Source organism: Silurus aristotelis (genome assembly GCF_946808225.1).
Source record: "Silurus aristotelis genome assembly, chromosome: 1".
Classification (NCBI taxonomy): Eukaryota; Metazoa; Chordata; class Actinopteri; order Siluriformes; family Siluridae; genus Silurus; species Silurus aristotelis.
In genome coordinates this window covers 22,351,691-22,373,615 of record NC_139574.1, presented here as the reverse complement: position 1 = coordinate 22,373,615, position 21,925 = coordinate 22,351,691, and the positions used below count along the sequence as shown (strand labels likewise).

The 21,925-nt window shown below is 39.8% G+C and overlaps 1 protein-coding gene across 1 annotated transcript in view; it reads right to left on the bottom strand.

Annotated features, from left to right (window-relative positions):
• The window catches only part of dpyda (dihydropyrimidine dehydrogenase a), a 139,977-nt gene that overhangs the window by 117,587 nt on the left and 465 nt on the right, over positions 1-21,925 (bottom strand). The gene's annotated exons all lie outside the window — the stretch shown is intronic.

The window sequence follows — 21,925 nt, the reverse complement described above, 5'->3', positions numbered from 1 at the left end:
ATTAAATAGATCATACATCATAGTTGAAACATAAACTGGTGATTTAAATCAGCAATGTTGTTAACTAGTTGTACTGCTAGGACTGTGCTGACTGGGATAATGACACAAAGATCAGTGTGTGTGTGTATGTGTATGTGTGTGTGTGTGTGTGTGTGTGTGTGTGTGTATGTACTTTTTTGTTTTTAGGACAAAATCTACTTTAATAATTAATTAGTTTTTAACAGTTTATTTTATTTCCCCATTTAGTATGATTTTATTTTTATTTAATAATTTTTTAAAGAGGGTAAAAGCTCAATTATTATTATAGAAGCAAAACATTGTGTAGCTTGCCAATATCTTGAACAATTGTGATATTTTGCTTTATTTTTATTTGTAGCTCTGGTCGCTCTGGTCAAAGCAGATGCAATTCAATGGTAAAGGCCCTAGTCCACTTTACCAATCAGTGGGTAATTGGTTAAGCTAGGAAAGAGCAAGTGTATGTTTTCTATAATCAGTTGTTGTTTGAGAGAACTTGCAATACACTCTCCCTGGACACAGTATGGAGCTACAAATGCTTGAATGTAAACTTTTGTAGCCCAAATGTATTTTTACTGCCTGATAACCAGCTAAAATAGTTTGAACTATTCACATAAAAAAAGAAAATGTTTGCTGTGTTTGAAATTCAGCACACTCTCTTTCATCTAGACAGTGGATGTCTAATATATAGAATCATCAACAGCTAGAATTAATGGTGCTAACAAGCTTACCCTGAACAACTGGCACAGAGCTGGTGATACATTTTTGTGTTTGTTGTAAAACATTATTTTCCTTTTCCAACTCTTACCCAAAATCCTGATCCAGTGTGTGTGTGTGTGTGTGTGTGTGTGTGTGTGTGTGTGTGTGTGTGTGTGTGTGTGTGTGTGTGTGTGTGTGTGTGTGTGATATTTTTTCCTTTTAATCTTTTGTATCTATTTGTATATTGTGCTTGGTACAAAAGGTGCATAATCTTTTTGGTCATAAATTGTGGACATGTTAATTATCCTGGGTGGGATGAGTTCAGTGCACACTATGGCAATCATGCCTGTCATTAGATTTTCCATCACCTTGGATTTTACAATTTTCCTTTCTTTCTGAATGAATACATGACTTTTGATGAATAGTGTCAAATTATTATCAAATTTGGCACACCTCATCTTAACATCACACAAATGAATATAAAAAGAATGGAAATCTCCATACAGTTTTGCCAGCATGGACCAATGAATCTGATAGCAGAGCGAAAAAACAGGAAATATAGCTGAATCTCAGGATCAGCTTTACACAATGATACAAACCTTGGCATCCAACTTCCAAGACTCATGGCCAGAGGTTATAATAATAGTCAAAAGTTATAATAATATGCTAATAATGCTTAAATCTAACTGCCATAATTGCTACTTCTCCAAACCTAATTTTGGATGACATAATTTTGGCACTGTGTTGGCCACTTTTTTATCTAGACCTTTCCTCCTAGAGACAGACACTTCCACCACTGTTCATGGTTAAATCATGCACAGCAACAAATCACTCTGTATCAATATAAATGGCTCGGCATTTCAGTGACTGCTTAGGCAACACCTTGTCCAGGTGTTTGGCCTTCAAAAAATGCTTTAAATCATACTGAATTTCATATTGCATAAGAATATTCTTACATTTAAAAATGTATAAAATGTTTGTTCATTAATAATTAAGTCAGTTACAAATCAAGAGAATTGCAGTACTATGCGCATGGCTGTCACATTGCTCAGGAGCATTGAGCTCTCTGATCGTACACTGTAATGTGCACTAAACAGTGCTGCACAAGAATCCTTCAACACAAAATGTAGATAAATAAACTATTACTTTTCTAATTCTTCATGAGACCATAATGACTGATTAATACCCTTTGTCATTTGTTTTAAACTATGTGATTCCTTCGCAGTTAGAACAAAAGAGTGTAAGCTTCGCTTAAAGCACCTTTTGTTTTTCTGACTCCACGAGAGACTTGCATTCAGTCCGGTATTGACCCACTCTCCTCAAGTGGAAAATGTACAAGAGAAACAGATTCATGTCACACCCAGGTTAAAGCAAGCACTAATGATGTTTGACAGAGCTTAATCTGTCTCTGCTACAACATGTTTTAAATCTGCAGAAGAATAGCATGCCCTAATATCACACTACTGAGTCAATTAATAAATACTATATATATATATATATATATATATATATATATATATATATATATATATATATATATATATATATATATATATATATATATATATAGTATCTATTAATTGACTCAGTAGTGTATTATATATATATATATATATATATATATATATATATATATATATATATATATATATATATATATATATATATATATGTATGTGTGTATATATATATATATATATATATATATATACATATATATACACACACACACACACACACACACACACACACACACACACACATCCTTCACTAAAGTAGAAGTAAAGATACTCATGTTATAAGGCGGAGACTAAACAAACATGCGGTCCGCAACTTAATATGTTTCTAATATGATTGTAACTATTTTCCGCATATAAAAACAATATGCATTCGGTACACCGAACCCAGAGATGGCAAAAGTACAAACATCCTTCACTCAAGTAGAAGAACAGATACTTGTGTTCTGAGACTCTGGTAAAAGTTAAAATATTGACTACACTTTTCCTCAATTTGAAGAAAAGTAGTTTGGGCTCTGACATGTACTTAAGTAAAAAGTAACCATTTCTACCACCTGTTTTAATGTCTTGCTGGTAACTGGACCTTGCATCATATAATATATTAATACAAAATAATTTTACATTTTGTTCTCTAATAAATGTATCCAGGCTGAACAACCACAACATAGAACACAAGCAGAGAAAAGATGATGATCAGGTGATCAGAAATGTCTCTGTTCTCAGTCATGTTCACATCACTGACTCCCTCTGTCTCATCCATGTTAGTTATAATTCCTGTTGCCGTTTGCCCTGCTTGTTGTTCACTTTGTAAACTAGCCTACATCTGTGTTGTGTGAGAGGCAGGAAATGATAGACTGAAAAAGCAATGACAGAAAAGAGGTTGATGGGCTGAAAACGGCACAATGAGAAGAAAAAAATATTGATCATGTCACCAAATAGATTAAAACTAAAGCAATGAGTCTGGTTTAAAAATTTAATAGTAGAAAGTACAGATGTTTGGGTAATAAATGTAATTAATGAAAGTAAAAATTTGTCCTAAAACAAATTGTGAAGTATCTACTTAAGTACAATAACGAAGTATTTGTACTTCGTTACTTCCCATCTCCCACATTCCAAATCACTGACAGACCTAAGTGTGAATATGAATATGATAATCGACTTAAAATGTGCTAATAAGAAAATGTAGGTATATGGCTTATTTAATGAGCATGTTGTGCTGTCAAACAATTATGCATGGTCAGCGAGAAGATCAATATGTCGCACAAGACAAGGCGTACATCCATACGCTCGAATCAATACTGCATGTACTGCAGGGTGTTGGTGTTATTTCACTGGCTGTGCACCTGAACAGGAAACAACGCTTGTATTATAAAATAATACAGCGCACGCTCATCGCTCTCACTGCACTCTGTGTTGGCCTTTCTCTTACACAAACATGCAGACTTTCCTTTCCTCAGGTGCTCTCTCTGCTGCGTGGCAGTTAATAAATGTCAGAAACATGCTCTATCTAAAACAAGCATAGATTTTTTTTCTCCCCCTCTCAGTTATTGAGAACTCTTCAACGATTCCTAGTGGAGACTTTGTGTGATCAAACATTATTTAAAACACAAAACAGCCCAATCTCCCTGCTGTTTGTGTGACCTTTCAGGGTGGACTAGACCGCACTAGCACTGGGGCTGCGGCTGCTTTGCACAGGGACCATCTGTGTGTGCTGGATGGTTCCACGGGGAGCGGGGCGTCTTGCTCTATCACTCTTCAGTGATCACCCAGGCCTGAGCAGATGAAAGATCAATAAATGCTTAGGCCCTGGCCACGGCCTGCAAACCCAGCCCCTCTGAGGAAATCAGATAGAGAGGAAGTGTATGATGGACAGAAGGAAATGGTAAATCAAATTTAGCTGCGAGTGGTAATTGATGGGAGGACGAAGCAAGTGCAGACCAGATGCGCACAGCACCAAGCTACATCGTTATGCATAGTTGTTACGGAATATTATTTTTCCACTTTGCACTCACACACAATGTAAACTATGTACATAAAGCTTTTGCGTACATAACAACTAATTAACGGTCATGCAGATAACTAGAGCATTCTAACATCAACTAGATCCAAGGCTGATGCCTTATGTATTTTTTTTTTACCAGTACTTGAGATGGAAACACATGCCTGAAACATTTATATGGCTATTAGCAAAGCAGTTGGGCTTGCCCTTTCTCTGTCTAATCAATAGCAGCACCATATTGTGCAATAAATTACCTTGACCTTCCTCATCCCCTCGCCCAGACAAGACCCTCCACAACTTGGTATGCAAAGGACATCCCAGCACTTAGCATGCGAAAGAAGTGTGTACCTAAAACTTAACTCCTTCCTGCATTAATCCCCCGCTTAAAAAGGAAATTATTTACGGCTCAGAGGTGAGGAATAGTTAAACATGCGCTGGCAATTCGTGCGCTCCATCTTCTGCAGGGATCAATAGAGGAATTTCCACATATCGATCGTCTGTTAGTGAAATAAAGCGTTGGCCCGTAGGTCAGCAGTATTAAATATAGGTCCTGAATATCAGTCAGTCGCTTTATGATTAGAAACGCAAACTCACGATACAAGACGCACAGGTAACTATTAGGCGCCTGACAAAATATAATCTGGCCATATATTACATCAGAGCACCATGCTGTATACAATCTAAAGGTTTTTGTATGAAATTATCATGTTCTTGCCAAAATTACAGTCTACCTCAAGTGTTTGTTTGATTTAATACACTGCTAGACGAATGCTACATTATTAGTCTATCATCTAAAGTAAACTGATTTTCTTTTAGATTTAATACATGCTTTGTGGAAAAGTAACTCTCTTTTCTTATAAATTCTCCTCGACCTTCGCAATTCTTTATTTATCATCTCATTTAGTGAAGTCACTGCTAGAATATGAATCTGTGTACCATGTTGGCCGGAGAAAAAGCAACCTTAAAAATCACAACAACAACAAGAAAAACCAAAACCACCAAAACAAATTTGCCAATGTTACAGCAAACCCACAGGATCATTAACTCAAAACCGAATCAGTCCTTACTGAACGTCACATGCTCTTTGCTGATTGCCTGCACCAGTCGCCGAGAGACCACAAAGCTGGAGGATGTTCACATTAAGAGGAAATATGAGCCTAAAAAAACTACTGTTGCTCTTATTCATGCTTATTTCGATAAGGACATTCATAGAATATTATTTTAGAGATCATGTCACAGCATGAGCCCACAGATGCTGAATACTCACCAGGTTATTCAGAACAAAGAATTACTCCTCACTCCTCATGTAACTCGATTGCGCTGGGCTAACTAGAAAGTTTTTTTTTCCCCTCACACCATGACCAATCAGCAGCAGGTATGTAATGTTAAAGATGAACCCTAAAGCCTGGTATACATGACATTACTGTGGTTGGTTCCACTTGGATAAGAGCAACACATAAATCAGAATGCTGTTCATTGACTTTAGCTCTGCATTCAATACAGTCCTCCCCACTGTACTGATCACTAAGCTCAGTGAACTGGGTATTTGCACCTCCACTTGCAGATGGATTCTGGACTTTCTCACCAACAGACCTCAATCTGTCAGGTTGGGAAACCAGGTATCCTCAACCCTCATTCTGAACACTGGCATACCGCAGGGCTGTGTTCTGAGCCCACTGCTCTACTCCCTGTTCACCCACGATTGTGCTCCTCTGTATAACTCCAACATCTTCATCAAGTATGCAGATGACACCACCGTGGTCGGCCAGATCGAAAACAACGACGAATCGGCCTACAGGGAAGAGATCCGTAATCTGGCAGCATGGTGTGCCACCAACAACCTGACTCTCAACGCCACAAAGACCAAAGAGCTCATTGTGGACTTCCGGAAATCCAACAGCGGGAGACATCTACCAGTCAACATCAATGGAACCGAGGTAGAGCGAGTCTCCAGCTTTAAGTTCCTGGGAGTTCACATCTCTGAGGATCTGTCCTGGCAGCAGAACACGTCAGCTCTGGTAAAAAAAGCACAACAACGCCTGTACTTCTTGAGAAGTCTCAAGAAATCTCATCTGTCCCCGAGGATTTTAACGAGTTTCTACCGCTGCATCATTGAGAGCATCCTGACCAACTCCATCACTGTATGGTACAGAGGCCCCACTGTGTGTGAACGTAAAGCACTGCAAAGGGTGGTCAAAACCGCCCAACGCATCACTGGCACCCAACTACCTGCCATTGAACACCTTCACCACAGCAGATGTCTGCGCAGAGCTCACAACATCATCAAGGACTCTTCACATCCCAGTCATAAACTGTTTAACCTCCTTCCATCACAAAGGAGATACAGGAACTTGCGCACCAGAACCAGCAGGTTCAGGGACAGCTTTTTTCCATCCACCATCACATTACTAAACTCAACACTACACCGCTAAATCAGTACAAAACAAACACAAACAAAAAGACTGTATATAACCTCTGTACAATACATGTACATACTACATATTATATCTTTTTCACTCCTCAGTACATCTGCACTTTTTATATCTGTATGTATCTTTATCATTACTGTACATTCTGCCCAACATTTCACATTCATTTATATATAATGTATGTGTATATATTTATATATATATTTTTTTTTTATATATAGTAGACTGTTTATTCAGCTTGCTACTCCTTAATGCCATAATCTTGTGATCTGTAACCTTTCATTTCTGCACATTTTCCTAATTACTGTACGCCTCTATATTTATTTACTGTACTTCTGAATGTCCACACATCTCTGCACTGAAATAGCCTTTATATTTATTCACTGTATATACTTTCATATATACCACTTGCTGTAAATATGCTAGATAGTTATCTGCACTGTTAATATGCTAGATATTTATCTGCACTTTTGCACGACTGCTACATTTTGCACTTCTGGTAGATGCCAAACTGCATTTCGTTGCTGTGTACCTGTACTATGCAATGACAATAAAGTTGTATCTATCTATCTATCTATCTATCTATCTATCTATCTATCTATCTATCTATCTATCTATCTATCTATCTATCTATCTATCTATCTATCTATCTATCTATCTATCTATCTATCTATCTATCTATCTATCTATCTATCTTAGAAACCAAGGAGATCAGTTTTGCAGTAAATTCTTCTTTAGTTAATAGAATTAATAACTTTAATAACAGTTAATAACTTTCCGATTAAAGATTTCCTCATGCTGTCTCAGCTATGAGTTCAGGTGATAGCTGTCATGCCATTCAGGGGTTGGTTTACTATCACTATCAGAAAAAATTCAAGAGTCTTAAAACACAATGCACAGATTGTAGCTATTGCATTTTTAAAAATAGCTTGAAAATAATTTCTCATTATGGAAATAAAATATAACTAAATACAATTTATAAAAACTAATACATACTATATTTTACAACTGAACCAAATCTTTCAAACATGTATTGCTGCTTCATTTAAACTTTATTAAGCAAAATTAAACTGTATGTGAATAGTTACAGTTTGAAATTTCCAGTTACAAATGATTAGTTGTTGTTCTCGACTTAATTATTGCATTTTACTATAATCTCATAAAAAATATTTGATCAATTTAGATACAAATTATTGATTTAATGTTATGGTTATTTACACACTATTTATCCAAAGCTATGCCAATGCTCTATATAAAGTTAATCATCCTATCAGTAATTGATCGCAATTTATCAATTGCAATTGCTCGTACTGGAAGCTCCTGACGCCAAGTCAAATTCCTTGTGTGTGTAAGCATACTTGGTAATAAAGCTATTTCTGATTCTGATTCATTTTCCTTGAAGCTAAACAGATGTAGGTTTGCACTAATTAAGTACTTGTAGTTCTTCTAAATTGTATCACAAGAAATGTGTCATTTCTTTAATTAAAATCTAATAAAAATTACAGGAAGCATAGTAGATAGAAAGATAAGCCAATGACCACCTACAAAACCACATAATCAATTAAATCAGTTTTTCCCTTTTTAATCAGTTTAGTTAAATTCTAAGGTAACTAATGCTATATTAATAACACATGGCAATAAGGTGAATAAATAATAATTAGCATGGGTTTTTGTACTAAAAGCCTGTCATGTCCATATAATGTGCGAAAATCTATTTGTTATGGCAAAATTGCCAGTCTTGTCCCAAGTGGTGTCATAATGAGGTGTTAACATGAAAGGGTTAACTAAAAGAACCCTCTAACCATCTGCTGTTCCTCTTCAGAGCCATGCAGAGGAAGTCTGTGAAAGCCAGTTGCATCATATGCATCAGTTGCGATCTATTTCCTGGTATCAGTGAGCTCACTAGACAGTATTTCGTGGCTAGAATTTCAGCTCATAAGATTGTGACTCCACCTCGACTGCCAGGAGCCACTCAAAAAAGAGCGCTGAGACAAAACAGGGACTCTGCATAGCCAGTGTGATTTTGTACTGGCCAATGTGCCGAAGCCTCATTATTTGGCCTTTGAAATGGTCCCTGGCCATGTTGAGCCTTGAAAAACAATTAGCACAGAGGCAGAAGGTAAATGAACTGTAAAGAAATCATGGTTTGATGACCAAGGTTTTATTTGCTCTCCGTGGAGCAGAAAGGGAGTGAGTGGTGAGTGTGTGTGTGTGTGTGTGTGTGAGAGAGAGAGAGAGAGAGAGAGAGAGAGAGAGAGAGAGAGAGAGAGAGAGAGAGAGAGAGAGAGAGAGAGAGAGAGAGAGACCGCGAGAGAGAGAGAGAGAGAGAGAGAGAGAGAGAGAGAGAGAGAGAGAGAGAGAGAGAGAGAGAGAGAGAGAGAGAGAATGTGGAACAGAAACAGGCTCAATTTGCAAGACATGCCATGAGTGTGTAACCAAGCAGGCTAGAGTGAAGCTCCCTAGGCTATGAAACCCATTGACTGAGTTCTCTAATAGAGATTGCAGAAAACAAAGGAGTCTTGTAAATCAGTTGAGTGTATGCTAGCTCCGGTGAGAATGGATGATGAGTAGGCAATATGCTGTGCAGTGGACTAGTAGCCAATGAGTCTGCGCCGGCTCCATGACCCTGTCTCGCCGCATGCTTTCGTTTATCAGCAAACACGACTCTGTGACAGGCCACAGGCTCATCTCAACAGCTCTGAATGATTAAAAGTGCAATCTGACTTAACTCTGCCAGGAGAGCAATTACTCTCCTGCCACCTTTCTGTGCCATGTAATGTGCGACCCTAACCTGTACACAAATAGCTGGATGGGGTGCAATACAGGCATTATGACAGACTGGCAACATGTCCAGTTTCATGTTAGATAGCTTTGACAAATCTCAGCTGAAAATCACCAAGGCATGGGTTAATTACACACTTAAGATCATGACCAGCCTCTGTGAATTGTATTTTCAATTTAGTGTTATCATATTCCTAAATCTGGATTTACACTTTGCAATTACAGCAGTCTTTAAAGAATATTACTTGTCACAGTGTACGAGATGATCCCAATAAAAAATCTCGACCGAGCTCTATAACAGTCTGTGCTTTAATGTTTTCTCCATGTCCGATTACACGATAAAAATCCCTGATGGTAGACCTGCGATTAAAGAAAATGACTATGTTCTACTTATATCAGCATTCTGTCTTTTGCAGAAAAGAAACCTAAAAAATCCCTTGGTATTACAGCAGGCAGCGTTTCAATTCATCCAAAGGTGTTCATTAGGGCTGAGGCCAGAACATAGCAGGCCTCAGCCTGCTCATCAAGATCTTCCAGTCCAACCCATTTAACCCATGTCTTCATCGAGTGCGTGTTGTGCACAGGGTCATGGTCCTGATGGAACAGATTTGGGTCTCCGAGTTTAAATAAAAGGAATCATATGCATTTGCGTGCCCCCAATTCATTGATAAGTGTTTGGGGAAGAACCACATATGGCTGGAAAAGTCAGATGTCCCAATACCTCTGTCCATATAGTTTCGCTAGAATCGGGAAACACAGCCTACATTACCTATTACATTACCATGTTACTAGTCACTCAATCTGCTCAGTAATTAGAATGGCTATTAAGGTTTGAGTTTCTATGTGTATCAGTCAAGCTTCTGTCGAATTTTACTCTGTTTCTTGCCATATTGACCTTTGACATGCTCTTCCTTCCTATCCTTCATCGTTTTTTTGTTTGTTTCTGCCGTTTTACTATAACTCACTAATAAAAGTCTGTATTTGCATCCACTTTTACCTCCATTGCATGACATGTATGTAGCACATGGGTCAAACGATTTTGATGACACCCTCTAAGAACGCTCATAGATTATTTTGACGTGTGATTTTTTTTTTGTTGGCAAAATCAAAATGGGGCCAAAAACGAGTTTAACACTCAAGCATGTACCCAACAAAGGATAATGTTTAATAAATTTCCTTCAGTTGAGAGCTGGGAAACAGCACAGGCATACTCGGTGAGTACCAATGACGTGCAATTCTTCTGAGTGGCAAAACATTTTCATAATATTCCTTTTGATTTCATTCTAGAGCAATCTGCTGTCACCATTCCAGATATCTACTGCAAAAGCAGTCTTGGAGTGGCACCAAGGTCTGCCAGAGGACTCATACCTCTTTGTTTAAATACTGTATTGCTGTGGGTTTTTTAATGAACTCTAATGGCGATCCAGGAGGATTTTAATTAATCTGCACACACATGCACACATGCACACATGCACACACACACACACACACACACACACACAAAAGGGCCCCACATTTAGCGCTTTCAGGAGTGCGGGTGGATATTAAAATAAGACGTCTGACAGGACTGCAGAAAAAATGGAGGCTTTAATTGCTCCAGAGATGGCAATTATTATGAGATTTAGAAAGCCATTTTCAATGGCAGACAGGAGTCATTTAGTCGGTCTTAAGTGCAGTTGGGAGCCGAAGGTCACGTCACTGTTGTCATTACTCCCTGAATAAAGATGCTAATGAAAGGCTTGACTTACTTCCCTCTGCTCTCCATAAAGGTTGCATTAGAGCCCCCCAGCACGAAGCCGGGGCCATCTTTACTCATATTAACCTGCAGAAGCTGTGCGATGTGGCCAAGTGATAAACATCTCCCACTATCTCTAGTGTAACCAACACCATTACACTTCCTAATGAACCTAACTGTAAAGGTGAAAGACCATGTGCAAATGGTTTAAAAGGCACACATATAATTGCATTTATAAGGGCACAGTTTCATTGTAGGCTTTTTAAAGAGGTGCTGAGGCTCCTTGTTAAAGATCTGCAAATAGTAGGGGTTTCAAATCAAACGCCATGTTTAATACCAAGATTCGAATTTACTTCCAATACTGGTGTCTAAAAAATTATATAAAATAGTCTAATAGTGACAACCATAATATCTATATAATATAATAATATCTAATCTGCCATCAGAAAATACAGAAAAAAAGCATCAAATGACCAAAGATTTATGTTTACTGCTCCACATACACTCAAAGTATGAAACGGTATGAAAAGCCAGTAAAACCTGATAAGCCTTCTGTTAATGAGTTATGGGACAAAAAGAAGAATTCTTGTCATCTAGCACCAGCTTTTTGCAGCTACACACAATATAATTTAATATTTGTTTTAAATGAAAATAGGTTCTTACTATTATATAATGATTGTATATGCAATTACTATATAATATTTTATAAACCTGGAAAAAGAAGCTACATATCATGTAGTCCTTATCAAAGTAGGGTGCAATCACATAACCAATGCTATGTTGTGCTTTCACCCCAAATATAAATATTCATACATATATAAAGCATAGCTCAGCAGACATTGTTCATTAAATTTAAATTACTTCATAAAGAAAAAATAAGCACAATAATATCATTAAAATCCATACCACCTCCTAAAAAAAATCAATAAAAAAGAAAATCGAGGAGGTATCTTCCATGAAGATTATTTCAGCCACACGACGTCATCACCCGCTGAATAACATGACCTCTATAGCTCGGGGTCAATGTATATAAGGCCCTGTAGGTAAGTGTTTCATCACGGATGCATTAGTAGTCGAAAGAAGAATTCTGAAATCAATTCAATGGCTAGAATAATACTACAGTAATAATGAACTCAGTGCTGTGATGTGACCTTGGTTTCTTGCTCATTAAAAATTACAGCGTTCTTTTTTTTTTCTTTCTTTTTTTCATTAATATAATCTTCTTCTTTTTCTTTCAGCTGCTCCCATTAGGGGTCGCCACAGCGGATCATCCGTCTCCATACCACCCTGTCCTCTACATCTGCCTTTTTTACACCAACTACCTGCATGTCTCCTCTCACCACATCCATGAACCTCCTTCTTGGTCTACCTCTTTTCCTCCTACCTGGTGGCTCCATCCTCAGCATTCTCCTACCAATATACCCCATGTCCCTCCTCTGCACATGTCCAAACCATCTCAATCTCGCCTCCCTCACCTTGTCACCAAAACGTCCAACATGCGCTGTCCCTCTAATAAACTCATTTTTAATCTTGTCCATCGTCGTCACTCCCAACGAAAACCTCAACATCTTCAGCTCTGCTACCTCCAGCTCCGCCTCCTGCCTTTTACTCAATGCCACTAATGCCACTGTCTCTAAACCATACAACATCGCAGGTCTCACCACAGTCCTATAAACTTTTCCTTTCATTCTTGCAGATACCCTACTATCACAAATCACTCCTGTCACTGTTCTCCACCCACTTCACCCTGCCTGCACTCTTTTCTTTACTTCCTTAACACACTCTCCATTACTTTGCACTGTTGACCCCAGGTACCTGAACTCCTCCACCTTCTCCACCTCTTCTCCCTGCAACCGCATCACTCCACTGCCCTCCCTCTCATTCACACACATGTACTCTGTCTTACTTCTACTGACTTTCATTCCCCTTCTCTCCAGCGTGTACCTCCACCTCTCCAGGCTCTTCTCAACCTGCTCCCTACTCTCACCACAAATCACAATATCATCCACAAACATCATAGTCCAGGGAGACTCCTGTCTGACCTCGTCCGTCAACCTGTCCATCACCACTGCAAACAGGAAAGGGCTCAGGGCCGATCCTTGATGCAGTCCAACCTTCACCTTGAACCAGTCTGCCGTTCTTACTGCACACTTCACTGCTGTCACACTGTCCTCATACATGTCCTGCACCACCCTCACGTACTTCTCTGACACACCTGACTTCCTTATACAATACCACAGCTCCTCTCTTGGCACTCTGTCGTACGCTTTCTCTAAATCCACAAATACACAATGCAACTCCTTCTGTCCTTCTCTATACTTCTCCATCAACGTTCTCAAAGCAAATAAGGCATCTGTGGTGCTCTTCCTCGGCATGAAACCATACTGTTGCTCACAGATGGTCACCTCTTCTCTCAGCCTGGCTTCCACTACTCTTTCCCATAACTTCATGGTGTGACTGATCAACTTAATTCCCCTGTAGTTACTGCAGGTCTGCACATCTCCCTTATGTTTAAAGATCGGTACCAGCACACTCCTTCTCCATTCCTCAGGCATCCTCTCACCTTCCAAAATCTTGTTAAACAATCTGGTTAAAAACTCCACTGCCATCTCTCCTAAACATCCCCATGCTTCTACCGGTATGTCATCTGGTCCAACCGACTTTCCACTCTTCATCCTCTTAATCGCTGCTCGCACTTCCTCCTTACTAATCCTATCCACTTCCTGCTTTACTAACTCCACATCATCCAACCTTCTCTCTCTCTCATTTTCCTCGTTCATCAGCTGCTCAAAATACTCCCTCCATCTTCTCAACACACTCTCCTCACTAGTCAACACATTTCCCTCTCCATCCTTTATTGCTCTAACTTGCAACACATCCTTCCCAGCTCGATCTCTCTGCCTATAAATCCTTTTCTCCTTCCTTAGTGTTCAACCTCTCATACAGCTCCTCGTATGCCTTTTCCTTGGCTTTCGCCACATCCCTCTTTACCTGCTGCCGCATCTCCTTGTACTCCTGCCTACTTTTCTCATCACCCTGTCGATCCCACTTCTGTTTTGTTAACCTCTTTCCCCTTATGCTCTCCTGCACTTCCTCATTCCACCACCACGTCTCTTTCTCTTCCTTTCTATTTCCAGATGTCACACCAAGTACTTTTCTAGCTGCCTCCCTCATCACTCCTGCAGTAGTTTCCCAATCATCCAGCACCTTTTCACCCCCACAAAGCCTCTGTCTGACCTCTTCCCTGAACCTCACACTACACTCTTTCTCCTTCAGTTTCCACCATCTTATTCTTCTTTCAGTCCTCACTCTCCTCCTCTTCTTCTTCGCCTCCAAAACCATCCTACAGACCACCATCCGATGCTGTCTATCTACACTGTCACCTGCCAACACCTTACAGTCTCCAATCTCCTTCAGGTTGCATCTCCTACATAGAACATAGTCCACCTGTGTGCACCTTCCTCCACTCTTATACGTCACCCTATGATCCTCCTTCTTCTTAAAATACGTATTCACCACTGCCATTTCCATCCTTTTAGCAAAATCTACCACTATCTGCACTTCCACATTTCTCTCCTTTAGGCCATACCTACCCATCACCTCCTCATCCCCTCTGTTCCCTTCACCTACATGCCCATTAAAGTCTGCCCCAATCACCAATCTTTCATTTCTAGGTACACCATCTACCACTTCATCTAATTCACTCCAGAATCTTTCCTTCTCCTCCATCTCACAGCCGACTTGTGGAGCATAGGCACTGATGACATTTATCATCATCCCTTTAACTTCCACCTTCACGATCAACACCCATATCAGAAACTCTCTTCTATCAGAAACTCCCTATCAGAAACATTTTTAGCTGCCCTGTCATCTGAAAATGTAAACAGGCTTGTGTAAGTAAATTGTTCAGTGGAAAGAAAGAAAAATAATTGGGAACCTGGTATTTCGATGTTCTTTTTTACGTGTCTAATAGACAAAACCTTCTTCTTCTTCTTCTTCTTTCGGCTGCTCCCATTAGGGGTCGCCACAGCGGATCATCCGTCTCCATACCACCCTGTCCTCTATATCTGCCTCTTTTACACCAACTACCTGCATGTCTTCCCTCACCACATCCATGAACCTCCTCCTTGGCCTTCCTCTTTTCCTCCTACCTGGTGGCTCCATCTTCAGCATTTTTCTACCAATATAATTCATGTCCCTTCTCTGCACATGTCCAAACCATCTCAATCTCGCCTCCCTCACCGTGTCACCAAAACATCCTACATGTGCTGTCCCTCTAATAAACTCATTTCTAATCTTGTCCATCCTCGTCACTCCCAACGAAAACCTCAACATCTTCAGCTCTGCTACCTCCAGCTCCACCTCCTGTTTTTTACTCAATGCCACTGTCTCTAATCCATACAACATCGCAGGTCTCACCACAGTCCTATAAACTTTCCCTTTCATTCTTGCAGATACTCTTCTATCACAAATCACTCCTGTCACTCTTCTCCACCCACTCCACCCTGCCTGCACTCTTTTCTTTACTTCCCTAACACACTCTCTATTACTTTGCACTGTTGACCCCAGGTACCTGAACTCCTCCACCTTCTCCACCTCTTCTCCCTGCAACCGCATCACTCCACTGCCCTCCCTCTCATTCACACACATGTACTCTGTCTTACTTCTACTGACTTTCATTCCCCTTCTCTCCAGCGCATATCTCCACCTCTCCAGGCTCTTCTCAACCTGCTCTCTACTCTCACCACAAATCACAATATCATCTGCAAACATCATAGTCCAGGGAGACTCCTGTCTGACCTCGTCCGTCAACCTGTCCATCACCACTGCAAACAGGAAAAGGCTCAGGGCCGATCCTTGATGCAGTCCAACCTTCACCCTGAACCAGTCTGTCGTACCTACTGCACACTTTACTGCCGTCACACTGTCCTCATACATGTCCTGCACCACCCTCACATACTTCTCTGACACACCTGACTTCCTCATACAATACCACAACTCCTCTCTCGGCACCCTGTCGTACGCTTTCTCTAAATCCACAAATACACAATGCAGCTCCTTCTGTCCCATACTGTTGCTCACAGATGGTCACCTCTTCTCTCAGCCTGGCTTCCACTACTCTTTCCCATAACTTCATGGTGTGACTGATCAACTTAATTCCCCTGTAGTTACTGCAGGTCTGCACATCTCCCTTATGCTTAAAGATCGGTACCAGCACACTCCTTCTCCATTCCTCAGGCATCCTCTCCCCTTCCAGAATCCTGTTAAACAATCTGGTTAAAAACTCCACTGCCATCTCTCCTAAACATCTCCACGCTTCTACCGGTATGTCATCTGGTCCAACCGACTTTCCATTCTTCATCCTCTTAATCGCTGCTCTCACTTCCTCCTTACTAATCCTGCTTCACCAACTCCACATCCTCCAACCTTCTCTCTCTCTGATTTTCCTCATTCATCAGCTGCTCAAAATACTCCCTCCATCTTCTCAACACACTCTCCTCACTAGTCAACACATTTCCCTCTCCATCCTTTATTGCTCTAACTTGCAGTACATCCTTCCCAGCTCGGTCCCTCTGCTTGGCCAATCGGTATAAATCCTTTTCTCCTTCCTTAGTGTCCAACCTCTTATACAGTTCCTCATATGCCTTTTCCTTGGCTTTCGCCACATCCCTTTTAACCTGCTGCCGCATCTCCTTGTACTCCTGCCTACTCTTCTCATCACTCTGTCGATCCCACTTCTGTTTTGCCAATCTCTTTCCCCTAATGCTCTCCTGCACTTCCTCATTCCACCACCACGTCTCCATGTCTTGCTTTCTATTTCCAGATGTCACACCAAGTACTTTTCTAGCTGCCTCCCTCATCACTCCTGCAGTAGTTGCCCAATCATCCGGCACCTCTTCACCACCACCAAGCCCCTGTCTGACCTCTTCCCTGAACCTCACACTACACTCTTTCTCCTTCAGTTTCCACCATCTTATTCTTCTTTCAAACCTTACTTTCCTCCTCTTCTTCTTCGCCTCCAAAACCATCCTACAGACCACCATCCGATGCTGTCTAACTACACTGTCCCCCGCCAACACCTTACAGTCTCCAATCTCCTTCAGGTTGCATCTCCTACACAGAAGATAATCCACCTGTGTGCACCTTCCTCCACTCTTATACGTCACCCTATGATCCTCCTTCTTCTTAAAATACGTGTTCACCACTGCAATTTCCATCCTTTTAGCAAAATCTACCACCATCTGCCCTTCCACATTCCTCTCCTTAAAACCATACATACCCATCACCTCCTCATCACCTCTGTTCCCTTCACCTACATGCCCATTAAAGTCTGCCCCAATCACCAATTGTTCTTTCCTAGGTACACCATCTACCACTTCATCTAATTCACTCCAGAATCTTTCTTTCTCCTCCATCTCACAGCCAACTTGTGGAGCATAGGCACTGATGACATTTATCATCATCCCTTCAACTTCCACCTTCACGATCATCACCCTATCAGAAACTCTCTTCACCTCCACTACACTCTTACTGTACGCTTCCTTCAGAATCACCCCTACACCATTTCTCTTCCCATCCACACCATGATAAAACAGTTTAAACCCACCTCCAATGTTCCTGGCCTTACTCCCTTTCCACTTGGTCTCCTGAACACACAACACATCTACCTTTCTCCTCTCCATCATATCAGCTATCTCTCTCCCTTTACCCATCATAGTACCAACATTTAAAGTACCAACCCGAACCTCTACTCTCCTACACTGCTCCTTTTCCTGCCGTCTCTGTAGACGCCTTCCTCCTCTCCTTCTCCTCCTTCGGCCAACAGTAGCCCAATTTCCACCGGTACCCTGTCGGCTAACGATACCTGTGGCGGTCGTTGTTAACCCGGGCCTCGACCGATCCGGTATGAAATCCTCATTTGTGATCCGCATATTTGATTTGGCACATGTTTTACGCTGGATGCCCTTCCTAACGCAACCCTCCCCATTTACCCGGGCTTGGGACCGGCACTAAGAGTACACTGGCTTGTGCCCCCCTAATGGCTGGGTTTTTTTTCATTAATATAATGACGTTTTAAAAAAAAAAAATCCTAGCATGAATACATTTAAAGCAAACATTACATTCGCTTTAACCATTAAATTTGAAGTCTACACCCAGGGAGGAAGATGATGATGAACATGATCATGACTCCAGTATTATATAACTGATAATGTGGTGTTTTTCTAAGAGGATTTTTGGTTTATTGGAATATTAATTCAACAGATTAAAATTATTTAAATCCATAAAGTCTAATCACCTTAAAGTGAAGAAGAGGTGAGGTATAAATAAAAGCATATCCAAAACAATAGATCCTGTTTGGCACATATTTATATATACATTGAGACAAATAAAATGAAATGTATCTTTTTGTTTGCTTTCTGATAAGCAGTGTCTGATTATCTTTCCAGGTTTGTCTCTGGTCCTTAAGAGAGTTCTATTACCACATTGCTTGAGGTCCAAACACTGTGATTTCATTCTGTTAACTTCTGTGTTTTTTTTTTTTTTTTACCATTATACGAACTCCTTGAGGTTATCCACCAAGTTTGCTAGTTTCCACTAAATAAAGCTGTGTCTTCTGAGTGACTAATGAGCCATGATGCAGGATTTACACTTGTGCAGACAAAGTGTACTCTCCCTGCAAGCTAAAGACAAACACTATGTATTCATTGCATTGACCACCTTAAAAATGTTTGCTACCAGACACAAATAAATTCAACCCTGGAAAATCTACTCTATGGGCTGGGTCAATCTTTGGGACTGTGGCCAAAGGGGACATGAAGAGTAAAGCACAGGTTTTAAACACTAGAACACAGCACAATCAAAAAGCACCAGACATGTGACAGTCTTCTATCTGTCTTGTGCAAAGTCTAAATTGATATAGTACCGCTCTTAGTTCTCAAGGTTAACTCATGGGTCGTTATCTATGTCCCCATCACCACCACCCCCAGTACTATAACTAAAGGGTCCTGTGGAGCCTTATTGCCACAAGGTACAGGGCTTGTATGCGAGTAGTTTTAGAAGCAAAAACAGCAACTACATCAAACCTTATGTTACGAGGTAAAAAAGAAAGAAAGAAAGAAAGAAAGAAAGAAACTGCAATGTTACAAATGTCACATTGGTACACGTTTCAATTATTCCATTGCTCCTCAAATAAGCAGCCACATCATGTCAGTGGACCAACATAAAGTATACTTTTATGAGTCCATTGTGCCAAAGCACAGATACCCTTTGGAGGTTTTGCCATCCAACAGAAATGTATTCCAATTCAATGTGTGACACTTTGGCCCCTCTCTCTCTCTCTAGCAACACATGCATGCTTGAAATGCTTGCAGTCCACCATGTCACCTCAGATGGCTGGAGGCATTAAAAACACAGAGGTACTTAAACATTCATTTCTTATGTGGATCCATCAAGGTTCAAGCAACCTAGAACACATCCGCCATCCTCACTCACATATAGGATCTTAAGCTCATGATGAACTCTGATAAAAGCTCACTAAACCTAAAGCACATCACACAATCCATTAGTGTTGAGTGAGATTCATTTCGAATGCTAGCCAACCTACCACTGTAACATAGGACAGACGTAATCAGACTCAGCCAATCAAATGACAGTAATCGTTATGTATGGTAGTAGCGTTTGTTAAATATGCTACAATATCTGTACCCCCTGTTGAAATTAAGACATTTCAAAAGTAGGTTATCAACCTGCAAGTAAACCTCAAATAGACAAGGCACGTTCACATTTCAGCAAAAGCAGCACAACCTCGAACTCGCCAGAGGCAAAGTGCTGAGAAGGTAGTGTAATGCCACAGGTCACTATCCAGGTGATTCTCAGAAGTTGGTATTCACAGAAACACATTTAAAACATAACTACCGGTTTGTATCTTGCACTATTGTTTCTACATTTTTTTTCCCTCTCGTTTTCTTTAAAAACGAATTCTGACACTTTCACCCCTGCAGTTTACAGACTCTCTGTTAGTTGTTTCAACGTTTTAGTAAAACAATCAATATTATATTTTTTTCTTTTTTCCAATGCCTATAATTCATTTTACATAATCTGTACTTTTTTTTCTGTCATGTCAAATGTCATTATTATGCAACATCTACTAGCCTCTCATGATAGCGTACAAAATAAATACAATAAAGCATTTTTTCTTTGTTTCTATGACATTGTATATCAGTGTGTATCTTATAATTTTTTATATTTAAGGTCCACTAGCTTGCCTGGTAAATAAGGGCTTTGCAAAATCTTCAATGCTGCTTCATCCACAACTGTCTTGCATAAAACAGGACCCATCACCCGAAAGGTTGGTCACAGGGTGAAAAGGAACCAAAGGTCAAAGAACCTTGTGCATATTTCTTAGAAGTTCCACCTTGGTCACATTAGTTAATCATAAACTTCTCACCAAACAGTGATATGTATTGCACTGCTAGCTCAAATTCAGTCCAGTTAACACTCATTACTGCTACATTTTCTTTTTTGTGTATTGATGTGTTCCTGTGATGGCAAATGCTGTCTGTAGATTTACATCCGCCTACTGTTTAAAGTCTCAGTGGACTAAACAACGAGCACATGCCTAGCATGACTCCAGAAGTATAATTATAGTCTGGAATGCATTCATCAGTAGCATCTGACTAAAGCAGAGCATAGTAAATAAAGCAATATAGAAAAGTGCTTAGAACTTAGAATATTATTATTGTCTTTATTATAGCTGGTCTTTTATAGAATTTGAAGGACGTGTTATATTATTATGTATAACATATGTATTTGAATATTAAAGACTCAATTAAAATGAGTAAAAAAAAAGGCTTGACTAAATGATGAGCAAGCTGTCTGGGTAACGCCTAGGTAAAGAGTCATGTCTTGTTTTCTTATGAATTTCTAAGTTGCTCTTAAAAAACTTGGTCCGAAAACATTCTTAGGATTTTAAAGAGCATAAGAATGCAGAGGGTGTTGCATCACAGCTGTCCTTATCTACGGAAACATGTGCATGAGAGCCAAGAGACAAACTGCAAATAATGTGAGACGGTTCGATTCTTTTCCACATAGTCATGCAATCACCTTTCTCAGCAAACTTTCTGTGCATATGCAAAAGTGCATTAGCAAGCCCAGCTGGATGACAAGTGAAAGTAAAAGTGCAAACACTAATTAAATATGACCAGTACTTATTTTCTATCTCTATTTGTGTGAAGTATACAGTAGGATATGCTTGGGAATGTACTCAAGTATGAAAAGTAAGAGCACTATATAGTTGAGGAGTACAGTACTTGAACTCCATGCAAACTCTCGTGAGAATCTGATCTCGTGAGCTCGAGACGTGATTATGTACTGCAAATTCACAAAAGACATTCACTTGGAAGAAGCAAAACTTGCTTGTTTGTTTGTTTTTCACCTGATATGTAATTACGTAAAATATAAGATAGTACACAATAATATGTACTCAAGTAAAAGTTCCCTGATAAAACACACGCTGATAAAAGTACAGATCCTTGAAATCTATTCCTTAAGTACAGCAATAAAGTACTTCATTACTGTTAAATAGAAATCATAATGCATACGATACATTTAGGAAAATAATAATGTATAGATATGGCATTTCTGCATAAGGAATCAATACTAAACAAATGGTTAAGAACTTATTTTCCCCCGGCTGTTAAAAGTGGGATAAAAAAATTAAAATGGCGAGGACTGAAATGTTTACAATAGA